General features: G+C 46.6%; 1 long non-coding RNA gene across 1 annotated transcript; it reads right to left on the minus strand.

Annotated features, from left to right (window-relative positions):
• Window positions 1–9497: 9497 nt before the first annotated feature.
• Window positions 9498–13557, minus strand: LOC309836150. The gene is made up of 3 exons (XR_014298106.1): window positions 13428–13557; window positions 12333–12446; window positions 9498–9605 (listed from the first exon to the last, which is right to left on the minus strand). It is a non-coding gene; the product is annotated as an uncharacterized lncRNA (long non-coding RNA).
• Between the last annotated feature and the right edge of the window lie 283 nt (window positions 13558–13840).

Consider the following 13840-nt stretch of genomic DNA (forward strand, 5'->3'; position numbering starts at 1 on the left):
GTCTTGCAGGGCAGGGGAGAAGGGTGGGCTCGGGGAGGAGATGAGAGTTACAGCCCCCTGCTGGCCAAAGGGGCTGTTTAAAATGGGAACATTTAGATCACTGGTGAAACATCGTTAAAGGTCCTGATCATTGGAGTCTAGGTGGAGGTTCTTAAAGCAGGTGAAGGGGTGGAAATCTCCTGTGAGGCCCTTTCATGTTGTGCGTGGCCTCCTCCTCCCATGGGCCTCTGAGTCTCTCACAAGCCAGAGGCCTGCGACAGGCTTGGGGGTGAGCTGTCCTCAGGGGAGGTAGTGGTACGGGTCCATTTTGTAAAAGCTCCTGGGGTCATTCCGATACAGCCTCGTGGGTGGAGGGTCCCTGCTGCGGGGGAAACGCAGCTAGTGGGAGAGAAGGCCTGGCACCTCCTTGTGTTGTATGTTGTGTCTTTAAATGGAACCATTTTCCACCAACCCTTCAAAATGTCCTCCCCCAGCCTAACCGTACGTCCCACATTTAGAATTTCTACACTTCTATTACTATTATTTTTTTTAAGAATCAATTTTATTTATTTATTTTTATGTTTGGCTGCGTTGGGTCTTTGTTGCTGCGTGCGGCTTTCTCTAGTTGCGGCGAGCGGGGGCTACTCTTTGTTGCGGTGCGCGGGCTTCTCATTGCGGTGGCTTCTCTCGTTGTGGAGCACGGGCTCTAGGCACGTGGGCTTCAGTAGTTGTGGCTCTCAGGCTCAGTAGTTGTGGCTCACCGGCTTAGTTGCTCCGTGGCATGTGGGATCTTCCCGGACCAGGCATCGAACCTGTGTCCCCTGCATTCTTAACCACTGCGCCACCAGGGAAGTCCCTAGAATTTCTACACTTTTAGCCACACTGCAGTGAAATAATTATATAATCATCACTCAGCCACACGGCACATTCAGAAGGCAAAGGAGAGCACCTGAAGCTGTGCTGCTCTTTGTAGAACACCATGAAATATTGATGTGTTTGTTTCTATTAGGTGACCTAAGAACAATCTTATGGGTGGAAAGGGTGACTGTAATATATGTACGCAATCTAAAAGTACCACCAACTATCCAGGAAGAAAGATCAAGCTGTCATACCAAACCTAACTGGTTATTTCTGTGCTTTTCTGCTCATTTTTGTTAGGTCTGCTCACTTTTTGTTTTATCGTGTCACTGGTCACTGGCAGATAAGGGGTAGCAGTTGCCAAAGTTTGAAGACAAATTTAAGAGACAAATTTCAAACGAATCTATTGAGGTCAAGATGCCTTTGGGACACCCAGACGCTTCTACCGCCCCTGAAAATTTGTAATAACTGCAATTATTTAATTTTCCCTGTAGAACTCCTGAGTCTAGCTTATGGAGTAAATTCAGGAGCATAGTTTGAGAATCACTGGCTTCAATGATCACATTTATTGCTGCTTTAACTGTCACACAGCGGTTGTGTTTACATGTATGTACATTCCTGACCCAGGTAGTGCGTCAGCTTTGTGGGGACTCCAGTCACAATGAGAGGCAGACCTCGTGTGTTCGGACTCTGGAGGTTTGATCCCTGGGGTCTTTCCACCCCAGACACCTTCTCCTCTCAGTCCACACCAAACAAGAAGCCTTCCTTCCAGGCTCAGCGTATAGGCCACTTGCCAAAATCATCATACCAAGAGCTGAAGGACTTACAGAGGCCCCTTCCAGGTGCCGGCGTGCACCCAGAACGCCACAGATGGCTCCAGCTTCTGCCTGGGTACCCTGGGGCCGGGGAGCCCAGTCCTTCCTAAAGAAAAGGTTCTCATCTAGCACTTTTGGTTTTTATCTCATCTTCTAAAACCACCCAGCTCTTAAATTCTGTTTTGGCTTTGCCGTCAGCACTCTCCCTTCTCATATTATCGCTACTTGGTACTTAACCATGTCACACAGTGGTTAGGGCTCAGCTTTTGGAATCATTTGGGCTAGAACTCCCAGGTCATAATTACACTCACTATTTACCAGCTGTGTGACTTCAGCAAGTTACTTAACCTCTCTGAGCCTTAGTGATCACATATGTAAAGTGAGAATAACATTAGTGTCTATTTCAAGGATTATTATGAGGCTGAAGGTAATGGAAGGAAATGTCCTGACAGAGAGAAAGCTGTCAGTTTTGCTTAGGTATTATCATAAGTATCCCCTCTCCTAGATTTCAAAATCGTTGAGGGCAGGGACCTCTTCTTGGATATCTTTGAATCCCTCCATAACAGTCAGCAAAGTGCCCGTATGAGGAATTTAATGACCGCATGACATGAAAGAGGCTGGGCTGAACAGGAGAGACAGGAAGCCGAGACAATTATTTGAAATACGTTAAAGTCATCAGAAGGCTTAAAAATGTAACACAATGCTCCTGTAAAAGAAATGTGCAGAGCAGAATGCAGAGCAGGGACAAGTTGGGACAGGAAGTGGAGGGGAGATTGGGAAAGGTCATGCAGAATCAGGTCAAGTTCTGGAGGAAGGAGTGAGCGCTAATTAAAGGGGTGAAGAGGCCGCGTGATGCAGCGGATGCCAGCAAAGTGGGAGCTGGGCTGCTTGGCTGACCTAACGCATGTCGATAAAAAAGGAACACAATCTTTCCACCACACAAACTGTTTTATGAGCCTGCAAATATCCAAGAATCTTGTCTCCCACTCTCATGGCTTTCTAGGGGGAGTGTGATGGCACGCTCCCTGTACGAATTAACCTGAGGACGGGCTTCTGGCCGCAGCTGAGGCTGCAGCGCCTTCCTGCAACCCCTTCCTCTCTGCAAGCCCGTAGATGCTCATCCGGGAGCAGGAAATGATTACATGTTTGTGCTTTTCTGCGATTAGTCTTCTAAAGGGAAGAACAAAACAAAACAAGAAGGCTGGATGTTTAGGGAGAGTCTGAAAACATTTAAAGACTAGCTAGTAATTCAGGCAAAGGAATCAAAAGTAGAGGCCGCTCGCTCAGGTTCTCTGGATTGAGGATTTGTGGGAACTCATCTCGGGCTGGCTTATGTTTATTCTGCGCTTCAAAATGACTTTGAAGGCTTATTTGGGAATTCCAGCCCAGGTGAGGCGTCCCTTGCGGACCCTTGACTGTACAGTATATCTTCTGGAGAGAGAAGACTGCTGTGGGAGAGCCTGGGAGAGCAGGCCACCCACAGATCACTCACCCTGGAGATGGCTGACGTGCCTGGCGGGGCCGCCCTCCCGCCAACCCTCCCGCCACTCCCAGTTGCCTGTGCTCTTCAGTCAGTGGAAGGTGTTACGTGCTTCGGGGTGGGGGTGCAGGAGCCTGATCACACAGCCTGTCTCCCAAACCGACCGTCCGGGCCAGGCAGAAACCGGCAAATGCTGCGAATCAGGCCTACATTTTCCCCTCGCAGAGAATCAACTGTTAAACATTGACCAGCGCTCCACTGTGTATAAACAAGATCCAAGAGGAACCAGTTAACCTGCTACGGTGAACAAAGAGTTTGGCATAAAACTGTGGACAAATAAGCAGATAAGGTTCATTGTGTTATGTGTCCCTTCATTAATGGAAGCCTGATAGGAATTTGACCCTAATTGACTCGGCGGTTAGTTCCCTTTACTGTATATCCTTGGAAGTAATCGAATGGACTTTTGTTATTTCTTTTTTCTTTCTTTCTTTTTTTTTCCCCCTAAAACAGAGGTCTCCAGTTGCAAAACTCCCAGTTGACAGATTACACATGCCTGATGGTCATGAAAAGTCCACGAGTCCAGTGTAAAAATTCAGAGCATTGCTTGTCACTGGTGGCCGCAGACACCTCGTTGGCAGCTCAGGGGGGTGGGGAGGTCCTGGAAGTGTGGACTGGAGTCTGGTGTTTTTGATCTTGAAGCAGAATCTGACCTCTCTTTTAAACCTTTTCCTTCAGGAACCCTCTGTACATAGAAGTGCTGTTGAGGCCCTAGAGCAGGGAGTTGAACTTCACGGTGGACTTTGGAGAGAGGGCCTTTCTGTGGTTTGGGGATTGCACTCCCTACGTACCCCGAATTGCAGACCTCAACGTCCACTCCACCAGCTGACCTACTTTTTCAGCTGAAAGACTGTGGCCTGGCTTCCTACAGTCCTCTGTCTATAGATTCCAGCCATGTAGGTGCTGTTGAGTTCATTTCAAAGACGCGGCATGGTATAACAGAAAAAGGACGGAATGTGGAATATGGAGTTTGGTGTCAGAAGACAGGTTCAAGGCAAACTAATCTAGGTTGTAGAAGCCAAAAAGTGGTGGAGGGTTTCCTGGGAAAAGGCACAGGGCTGGCGAGGGTGGGGACAGGTGCTACAGTTCCCTGGGTGAACTCCGGAATAGCCTTCCCGATTTCCCACCCTCCCAGAGTTTGTGGGTGATGGAAATGTTCTAGACCCTTTTCAGGTGGTAGTTACACAAGTATATACATTTGTCAAAATTCATCAAACAGCCCTGAAGATCTGTGTATTTTACGAATGTAAATGATACAGCAGTTTTTAAGAGGGTTGGTTCAACTCCTGGCCTCTCTCTTATTCCCTGTATAGACAAGTTCTTCCCCTCTTTGAGCCTTGCTTTCCTACCTGTGAAATGGAAGGACCACTCTAACCTGCGCTGTGGGTGACCATGGACGTTAAACGAGACCATGTGAGTCCAGAGTACTTGGAAATGATGCAAAGCCTTTACACCGGTGACCACTGTTGTTGTTATGCTTCCCTTCTGAGAAGATTATTGAGCTGGTACAAATCTGTGGCCTCTGCTTGGCCACTTCCCTTGGAGAGTAGTGTTTATCTATTTTCAGGAGACGCTGGAGATATCAAAATGCTGCCGAAAAGCAAGTGGAATATGGATTTGCCAGGGAGAGGAGAGAGGGCTGGAAGGGAACAGCTGGGGAGACAGCCATCAATCCAGCTCGGCAGCAGGGCCAGATGGATGCCGGGAGGGAGTCGCTAAATGCCTGTGAGAGAGTCGTGACCAGGAAAAGCAGCGCGAGTTAAAAAAAAAAAATCACATCTTGCCAAACAAACTGGGTCAAATTCGTGACGGAGTTAGTCACTGAGCAGAGATGGGAAAGCACGTTCAGGGGAGAAAGCAAAAGGTTCAGGGACCGTGGTGACTCGGCTAGAAGGGACAAAAGCCACTTTGGCCTCCTGGCCTCGTTCGGCCGTTAAGTGAAGGATTCTTCTTGTGGCTCCCTGCAGTGTGTCTTGTTGGTATTTGGGTTTTGAACTTGATCCTTACTCTTAACAGCAATCGCAAACAACCTTCACATTGGAAGCAAGAGCACAGCACACATTTTAAAATGGAAAATCTTAGCAGGCAAGTGAAATGGAGACAGGGAAGCTATTCCGGAGTTCACCCTGGGAATTCAAGTGGGAGGGGACCACTGCCTGAATGCAGCCAGGCTCCTGAGGCAGTCTTTCAGTTTAGAAACTTTAAAGTCAGAGCAAAGGGCAAATGCCGTTTGGCAACCAAATCCTATACGATGAATGGATAACGCTGAAATCAGATTTTAAATTGTTAGCCACTAAAAGTTAAAATAGGGAAAGACTGAACAGGAAGAAATAGTCTACAAGAGAAATCTGATGTGTGAAATTTTGATTTTATCCTCATTATAAAAATTTTGGTGCTTTCTGCTAGAGATTTCTGCCAAGAAATGCGATATGTTGCAAAAGAAGAGGAAATGTACTGACTGTAGATGCTGTGACTATAAAAGGCTGTTTAAAGTGATAGGAGTCAGTCAGGGTTCTCCCAGTGACCAAGGCTATAAAATTAGGGTCTAAAACTACCAAATCTGGGTGAGAAACGAAACAAAACAAAAAACAAAACAGAACTTCAGTAAAAGCAACATCTAAATCTACCTTGCTATAACTAACGTTTCCCCACAATGTTTGTCTTGTCTTTGGACACGTCAGGTCTCTCCTGTTGGTAATTCCCTCTTCTAAGAGTTGTCCCTATTGCAGCAAGGCAGGGAGTAGGGGAGAGGGGATGGGGTGAGCAGGTACTGTGAGGATGCGGGGGTGTCTTTCTTGTGACCTCCGAATCCAAAAGAGGGCGCCACGAGATGCCGCCACACGCATGTGGGGTGCATCGGTATGTTGGTCCATTGCTCAGGATGCAGAGCAAGCTAGGTGGGAGGAGCCTTCCCACCCAGGCCTCCGTCTCACAGGAAATCTGATGCCTTAAACCTCGACCTCAACACTCAGTGACTTCAGCCTCTAGCGGTACCACTCTGGTAATTAGCACGTGGAATCGGAGACAGGCTTTTGCATCCTGAAGCGGGCTCCAAGGACTTCTTCTGCCCTTTTCTTCCAGGTCTTCCGAAATAGTTGGAGATAACAGCTTCTCCCCAGGTCACTTGTGGGCCGTGAACTCTATGAGAATCCCTCGTTTCTCCCTGGCTTTGGGGCTTCCAGACTTGGGTTTGAAGCTTAGGTCCACCGCTTATTGACCAGTTAGGAAACCTCCGTGAACACTGGTTTTCTCGCCTTGAAGGGAGGCACAGAGCAACTTAGCAGCCCATACACGTGAGCTATAATCAGGTACTTAACATTTTTGCCAATGGATCTTGATGGTAAGTTAGCAAATCAGCAGGCAGTTATCTTCTATTGGATAGATGGGAACAAACGAGAGAGACTCGTGATCCTCAAAGGCTGTGTTTTTGTCCCAAATCAACTTTCCAAGTACAGAACTGGGGGGACATGTGATTTAATGGCAGCATCTGTGTGATCCTGCGATATAATAAGAAACCTGTATTTGGTCTTTATTGCCCAGTTCCTAGCACAAGAGCTTCTAAAACCCTTGGAATTTCCCGAGTAATAGGGTTGAGAGGAGCATCTTTTGTTACTCGTGATGCGAGCCCCTTTCAACCACACCTGAGTTTATGCTACTGAAGTGACTTTCTTGGGGGAGGGGGCTTGAGAGCTTCAGGATGGGGGTTGGTTACCAGAGGAACCAGCTAAGTGATTAGAGGGCTGGAACTTTCAGCCCCAGCTTCTGACCTCCAGGGAGGGGAGAGGGGCTGGAGACTGACTTAATCACCAAAAGGCAAAGATTCGATCTATCATACTTACGTAATGAAAGTTCCATCAAGACCCCTAAATGATGGGGTTTAGAGAGCTTCTGGGTTGGTGAACACACTGAGGTCCTGGGAGGGGGATGTGCCCAGAGAGGGCATGGAAGCTCCACCTACCCCCCTCCCCTCCGCATCTCTTCCATTTGACTATTCATTTGTATCCTTTAGAATATCCTTTGTAATAAACTGGTACTAGCAAGTAAAGTGTTTCCCTGAGTTCTGTGAGCTGTTCTAGCAAATCATTGAATCTGAAGAGGGAGTTTTGGGAACCTCCGACTTTATAGCTGGCCGGTCAGAAGTACAGGAGGCCCTGGGACTTGCAGTTGGCATCCGAAGAGGGTGCAGTTTTGTAGGACTGAGTCCTTAACCTGTGGGGTCTGTGCTAACTCTGGAGAGTTAGTGTCAGAATTGAATTAAGCCACAGAACACCCAGTTGGTGTCCAGAGAGTTGGAGAATTGGCTGGTGTGGGAAAAAACCCCATACCTCTGGTGTCAGGAGTGTGAATAGAAACAGATCATAACCTGTGAAATAGATTTAGGTGTCTGGTTCACAATGTGCCCCTGTTGGGAGCAGGGCACGACGAGGTAATCTGATGGTGTCAGGGTTCTTCAGTTGCAAGCGATGGAAACAGACTTTGACACTCAGTGGAAAAGGCCTTTGCTGGAAAGGTACGGAATGGTTGTTGGATGCTGAAGGACCAAGCTTCAGGGAGAAGAGGATCGGGCCTTTAGCAGGAACGAATGGACAGACTCCGTGTCTCCTCCTACCCCACCGGAACTTCTCTGCTCTACTGTTTTCTGCTACATCATTCTCCCCAAGGCTCAGAACCCTAGGAACCAGAGTCTGAATGGCTTAAAGTGGGTTTTCTGTGCCCCCTCCCACCCCAGCAGGAGGGGGCAGGGAGAACCCTGACTGGGGTGCTCTCAAAACTTCTCAGAATAAGGGAAGAATGATTTCCTACTGGGAAGTCAGGGTGCTTTTACCCAGAAATGTGGAAAGGCATGTTTGACAGGCTGAAGAAGCAAGGAACCTCTGGCATGCCTTTTTTAGGCTTCATTGTTTAAAAGAAAAGGACCACAGGAAAACAAGGAAATGATTCCATCTTATCCTTCCCTGGCCAGGATCAGGCCCAATTCTGGGCAGCACACTTTCAGAGGCCTTTGACTGCTTGGGTGGTGTTCAAAAAGAGTAACTAAGATGGTGAACATCTGGAAAACATGACACCTAAGAAATGGCTAACGACTTGAGGAGACTGAACCCAAAGAAGAGAAGACTGATGGGCATCTGACGGCTCTTCTCAGGTGTCTGAAGGTCTGGAATGTAGAAGAAGAAGAATTTTGTATTTAATGGCTCTAAAAGGAAGAAATAAAACCAACAAACAGATATTAAAGGGGGACAGATTTCAGCTCAATTCAGCATACATAAGAAAGATCTTACCAAAAAAAAAATCTACAGCTGGAAATTAAATGAGCTGGTGCAAGATAGGGAACTTTCCGTCCCTGGGAAGCCTCAGTTCTTTAATTAGCAAGAGCAATGAGCACACTCCTCGCATCAGATGACAACACACCCTATCATGGCCCTGCTGCTGAGGACCCTGACCGAAGGCTTTCACGGAAACAGCTCTCCCTGTTTGGCCACATCTACCACAGAGCACTTTTCCGTATGTGGAGTTCCAGATGTGCACAATGTGAGTGATGACAGATGGAGAGGACACGAAGGGCCTCCGAATATCCTCTCAAACCACCTGCCCAGGGCCACATGGTACAAGCATACCATGTGCGAGTCCTTAATTTAGAGCATTGCTTCACACAAGGGCCTCTTTAGGGACGGGTTGTATTCACGTGCGTCCTCCATGTACTTTTCAGTGTGAATCAAGCCCACATCTTGCTTTATCACTGAACAACATTCAGCAAAAATACGTGCAGTCTCTTGGGCTATAGCATTTATTAGAAAATAACAGTATCAGAGTGGGAAGGGGCTTTGTGATCAATGAGTTTACAACGCTTGAATATATCCAGTAGCATTCTCAACAAGCTGATTTGTAACCTGGTCTTGATTTCCTTAAAACACACAATCTCCTCAAGTAATCCACACCACTTTGGGCAGTTTTAGTTGCTAAAATTCTTTATTACTTTGGGGTAAAATCTACCCACTATGTGGCTATATCTATCAAAGTTTAAAATGCACAAAGCCACTTTTAGCAATTTATCCTACAGATATAATCCCCCTGGGCTCAAAGACATGTGTCAAAGATATTCACTGCAGCGAAGGGTTAGAAATCATTTATTTATTTATTTATTTATTTAATTTTGGCTGTGTTGGGTCTTCGTCGCTGCGTGTGGGCTTTCTCTAGTTGTGGTGAGCGGGGGCTACCCTTCGTTGTGGTGCGCAGGCTTCTCATTGTGGTGGCTTCTCTTGTTGCAGAGCACGGGCTCTAGGCACGCGGGCTTCAGTTGTTGTGGCACACGGGCTTGGTTGCTCCACGGCATGTGGGATATTCCCGGAACAGGGCTCGAACCCGTGTCCCCTGCATTGGCAGGCGGATTCTTAACCACTGCACCACCAGGGAAGTCCCTGGAAATCATTTAAATGTTTAACAAGGGGATTGATTAAAGAAATTATGGAATGTCTATTCTACGGAATATCAGGCAGGTGTTAAACAAACTCTTCTCATGTACTGACAGGGAAGAGTCTTTACGTTGGTTCTCTGCTCCTGGTTATGTTGTTTAGTGGGAAAAAGAGATTGGATCCATAATACATTTGACATTTATATAATTGAAAAGAAGGATACACATGAATATATGTTTAGGTTTTATCTGGAAAGTTACTGGCAACTGTGGTTGCCTCTGAGAAAGGAAACTGTGAGATTGGGTGTCGGGGTTGAAGGGAGAATTTTATGTGTATATGTTTATGAATATATGTATAGGTAGACATATACATATGTTTATATATATATATATGTATATATGTATCTTTCTTTTTTCTTTTCACATTTTTTTTACCTTGCACATGTATCACTTTACTTCTTTAAAAATATGCCTTCAGGCAACAAAAATAAAGATAGACCAATGAGACTACATCCAACTTAAAAACTTAAGTGCATCAAAGGAAACAATCAACAGAGTGATAAGGCAACCTACAGAATGGGAGAAAATATTAGCAAATCATGTATCTGATAATAGATTAATATCCAGAATATGTACGGAACTTCTAGAAATCAACAAAAAACCCAAAAAAACCCCAATTTTAAAATGGGCAAAGGACTTGAATAGACCATTCTCCAAAGATGATATAAAAATGACCAACAAACGTATGAAAAGATGCTCAACATCACTAATCATCAGATAAATGCAAATCAAAACCACAGTGAGGTATCACCTCACATGCATTAGGATGGGCACTATCAAAAGACCAGAAAATAATAAGTGTTGACGAGGACTTGGAGAAACTGGAACCCTTGTGCACTGTTGGTGGGAATGTAAAATGGTGCAGCCATATGGAAAACAGTATGGAATTTCCTTAAAAAATTAAAAATAGAATTACCATATAAGCCAGAAATTCCACTCCTGGGCATATACCCCAAAGAATTCAAAGCAGGATTTCAAAGAGATAGTTGCACATCCATGTTTATTGCACCATTAATTCACAATAACCAACAGGTGGAAGCAACCCAAATGCCGGTCAACAGATGAATAGATAAAATGTGGTCTAGACATACAATGAAATATTATATAGCCTTAAAAAAGAGGGAAATCCTGTCACATGCTACAATATGGATGAACTTTAAGCACACTATACTAAGTGAAATAAATCAGTCACAACAGGACAGATACTGTATGATTCCACTCACATGAAGTATCTAAAGTAGTGAAAATCATAGAGACAGAAAGTAGAAAGGTGGTTGCCAAGGGCTTGGGTGAGTGGGAATTAATGTTTAATGGGTATAGAGTTTCCGTTTTGCAAGATGTTGTACAATGATGTGAATATACTTAACAATACCAAATTGTACACTTTAAAATGGATAAGATGGTTAGAAAAAAAAAACTGACCTCTTAAATCCTAGCACTGGGCCCACTTGATTCCACCCCTCAAAGCTGTACAGAACACTTTCATGTTTTTCCTACCATGCATGCATTTGAAGACTTCTAACCATGGCCCCTTGGACCACCTGCTCTTCTCCAGGTTAAACAAGCTGCATCTTTACATCATCTCTTCCACTCTGGCCACCGGGTTACCTGGACCAGCTGGCCCAGAACCTGCAGTGCTGTAGCAGGACCATGGGCATCCTTGACAGGCTGAAGCCCATGCACGGTGGCAGAGGATAGACCCTGTCTGGAGCAGCTAGTGCAAGCAGAGTGGTTACGATTTGCTGGAATAGAAGAGAAAACCAGTATCCTTAAATTGGCAATTCTACTTTACACTTTTTTTTTTTAACATCTTTATTGGAGTATAATTGCTTTACAATGGTGTGTTAGTTTCTGCTTTATAACAAAGTGAATCAGTTATACATATACATATGTCCCCATATCTCTTCCCTCTTGCATCTCCCTCCCTCCCACCCTCCCTATCCCACCCCTCTAGGTGGTCACAGAGCACCGGGCTGATCTCCCTGTGCTATGCGGCTGTTTCCCACTAGCTAGCTATCTTACGTTTGGTAGTGTATATATGTCCATGCCACTGTCTCACTTTGTCCCAGCTTACCCTTTCCCCTCCCCATATCCTCAAGTCCATTCTCTAGTAGGTCTGCATCTTTATTCCCATCTTGCCCCTAGGTTCTTCTGACCATTTTTTTTTTTAGATTCCATATATATGTGTTAGCATACGGTATTTGTTTTTCTCTTTCTGACTTGCTTCACTCTGTATGACAGTCTCTAGGTCCATCCACCTCACTACAAATAACTCAGTTTCGTTCCTTTTCATGGCTGAGTAATATTCCATTGTATATATGTGCCACATCTTCTTTATCCATTCATCTGTTGATGGACACTTAGGTTGCTTCCATGTCCTGGCTATTGTAAATAGAGCTGCAATGAACATTTTGGTACATGACTCTTTTTGAATTATGTTTTTCTCAGGGTATATGCCCAGTGGTGGGACTGCTGGGTCGTATGGTAGTTCTATTTTTAGTTTTTTAAGGAACCTCCATACTGTTCTCTATAGTGGCTGTATCAATTTACATTCCCACCAACAGTGCAAGAGGGTTCCCTTTTCTCCACACCCTCTCCAGCATTTATTGTTTGTAGATTTTTTACTTTACACTTTTTAAGGCATTTTACAAACAGGATTAAATTTACTACTCACCACGACCCTTTGGGCAGGCATTTCAGGAAGAGAAGGCCTCGGTCAGAGAGATCAGCATTTACACCGGTCCTCTTAAGTCCTTACTGGGTGGGCCCTTTCCACTCTGCAGCCTGCCTTTGATTTCACATTAAAAACAAACCAAAAAACAAATAAAACAAAAACAAAACCGAAATGATCATTTGCTAAATTGTCCCAAGTCTTATAATTTTGACAGATTGAGAAAGTTTTCTATAGAGTTAGAAGAAACAGATTGAACAGTTCCCCATATCACAGTGCACATCCGTGAGGGCCAAAGGCCATTTGTGGGGTGCCCTTGGGTACCTAGCCCTCCCTGAGCCGGGAGAGCTGGGGGCCTTGTCTTTGGCTCTGCTGGCAAGACCTAAGCCTGCCTCCACCCAAGGGTAAGACAGCCGTTAAACCTCCACTCTGCGGAAGGAGCAGCTCCCTTCCCATGGCTGCACAGGAAGCCCAGCGCATCCTTAGGGAAACCCTCAGATCTGTGGCCTGGGCCCTGCCCAGGGCTCAAGGGGATCCCCCTCTTTCAGGTGCTGGAAATGGAAAATAGTGGCTGAGAGAGGGGGGAAGGTGAAGGGAAAGACGGCCCCTGGCAGCCAGGACGAAAACGTGTGGTACCCAGAGGCCTCCAGCAAGCCCGGCTGGGCTGTGCACACCCCCCGGGCCCTGGCTGTTTTCTTCCCAGTCGGCACGCGCCCCTGAGGCTGCACATTGGCCTCTACTAACTTTATCTTCCCCTTTTAGGACGCTGCCCCTGGCCATTTTAACCTAATTTCATCAAGATAAACAAGTTAGGGAAGCAGAAGGAAGAGGCACATAAAAATTTCCTTGCAGTCTGGAGTATCAGGGTCCCCCAGGGAATGAGAAGAGGGCGTCTCTTCTTGAACGTAGAAAAAGACATTTTTACTGCAAAAGATACTCCCCGGTGTCCTAAACTGGCAGACGCTGGGCTAGGGAGAAAGGAGGCGGGGAGAGGAAGGTGGAGGGGTTTCTGCAGGAAGTCAGCTTTCTGGCCTCTCACTGATAGATCTAGTTACAGAGGGAGAGATTTAAAATATTTAACACGCCAGCCCGACCAACCAGAGCAGCCGTCCGCGGGGGGCCTCCGCGCCAGCTCCTGGAGGCCCTCTGCTGGGCCGTGTGTTCCCCGCTGGCTGGCTGTGCGGTGGCGGGAGGTGTCGGGCGAGCGGGCTGCGGCTGTTTACCGACCGGTGTGAAGTGTTTGCACACGAACGCGTGGTGTGGCCGCAGCGTCTCACAGCAGCGGAATGTCGGTCTGGGGGGCCCCGCATCAGAGACGCTGGCCCCGAATGCCTGACCGCCGCCTCGAGCTCCCTGGGTGCTTATTCCAAATCACTCCCAGCATCGGTGGCCTCACCCCGTTCCCTGGCAGAATCGCAGATGTTTGTTTCCCGCCCCCACCCCCCGCGCAGATTCGGGCAGTGCCCGGATGTCCTGGGGAGCAGCTGGGTGCCTCCTGGCCTGTGGGACTC

The sequence above is a fragment of the Grampus griseus genome (assembly GCF_964374135.1).
Source record: "Grampus griseus genome assembly, chromosome: 18".
NCBI classification, from domain to species: domain Eukaryota; kingdom Metazoa; phylum Chordata; class Mammalia; order Artiodactyla; family Delphinidae; genus Grampus; species Grampus griseus.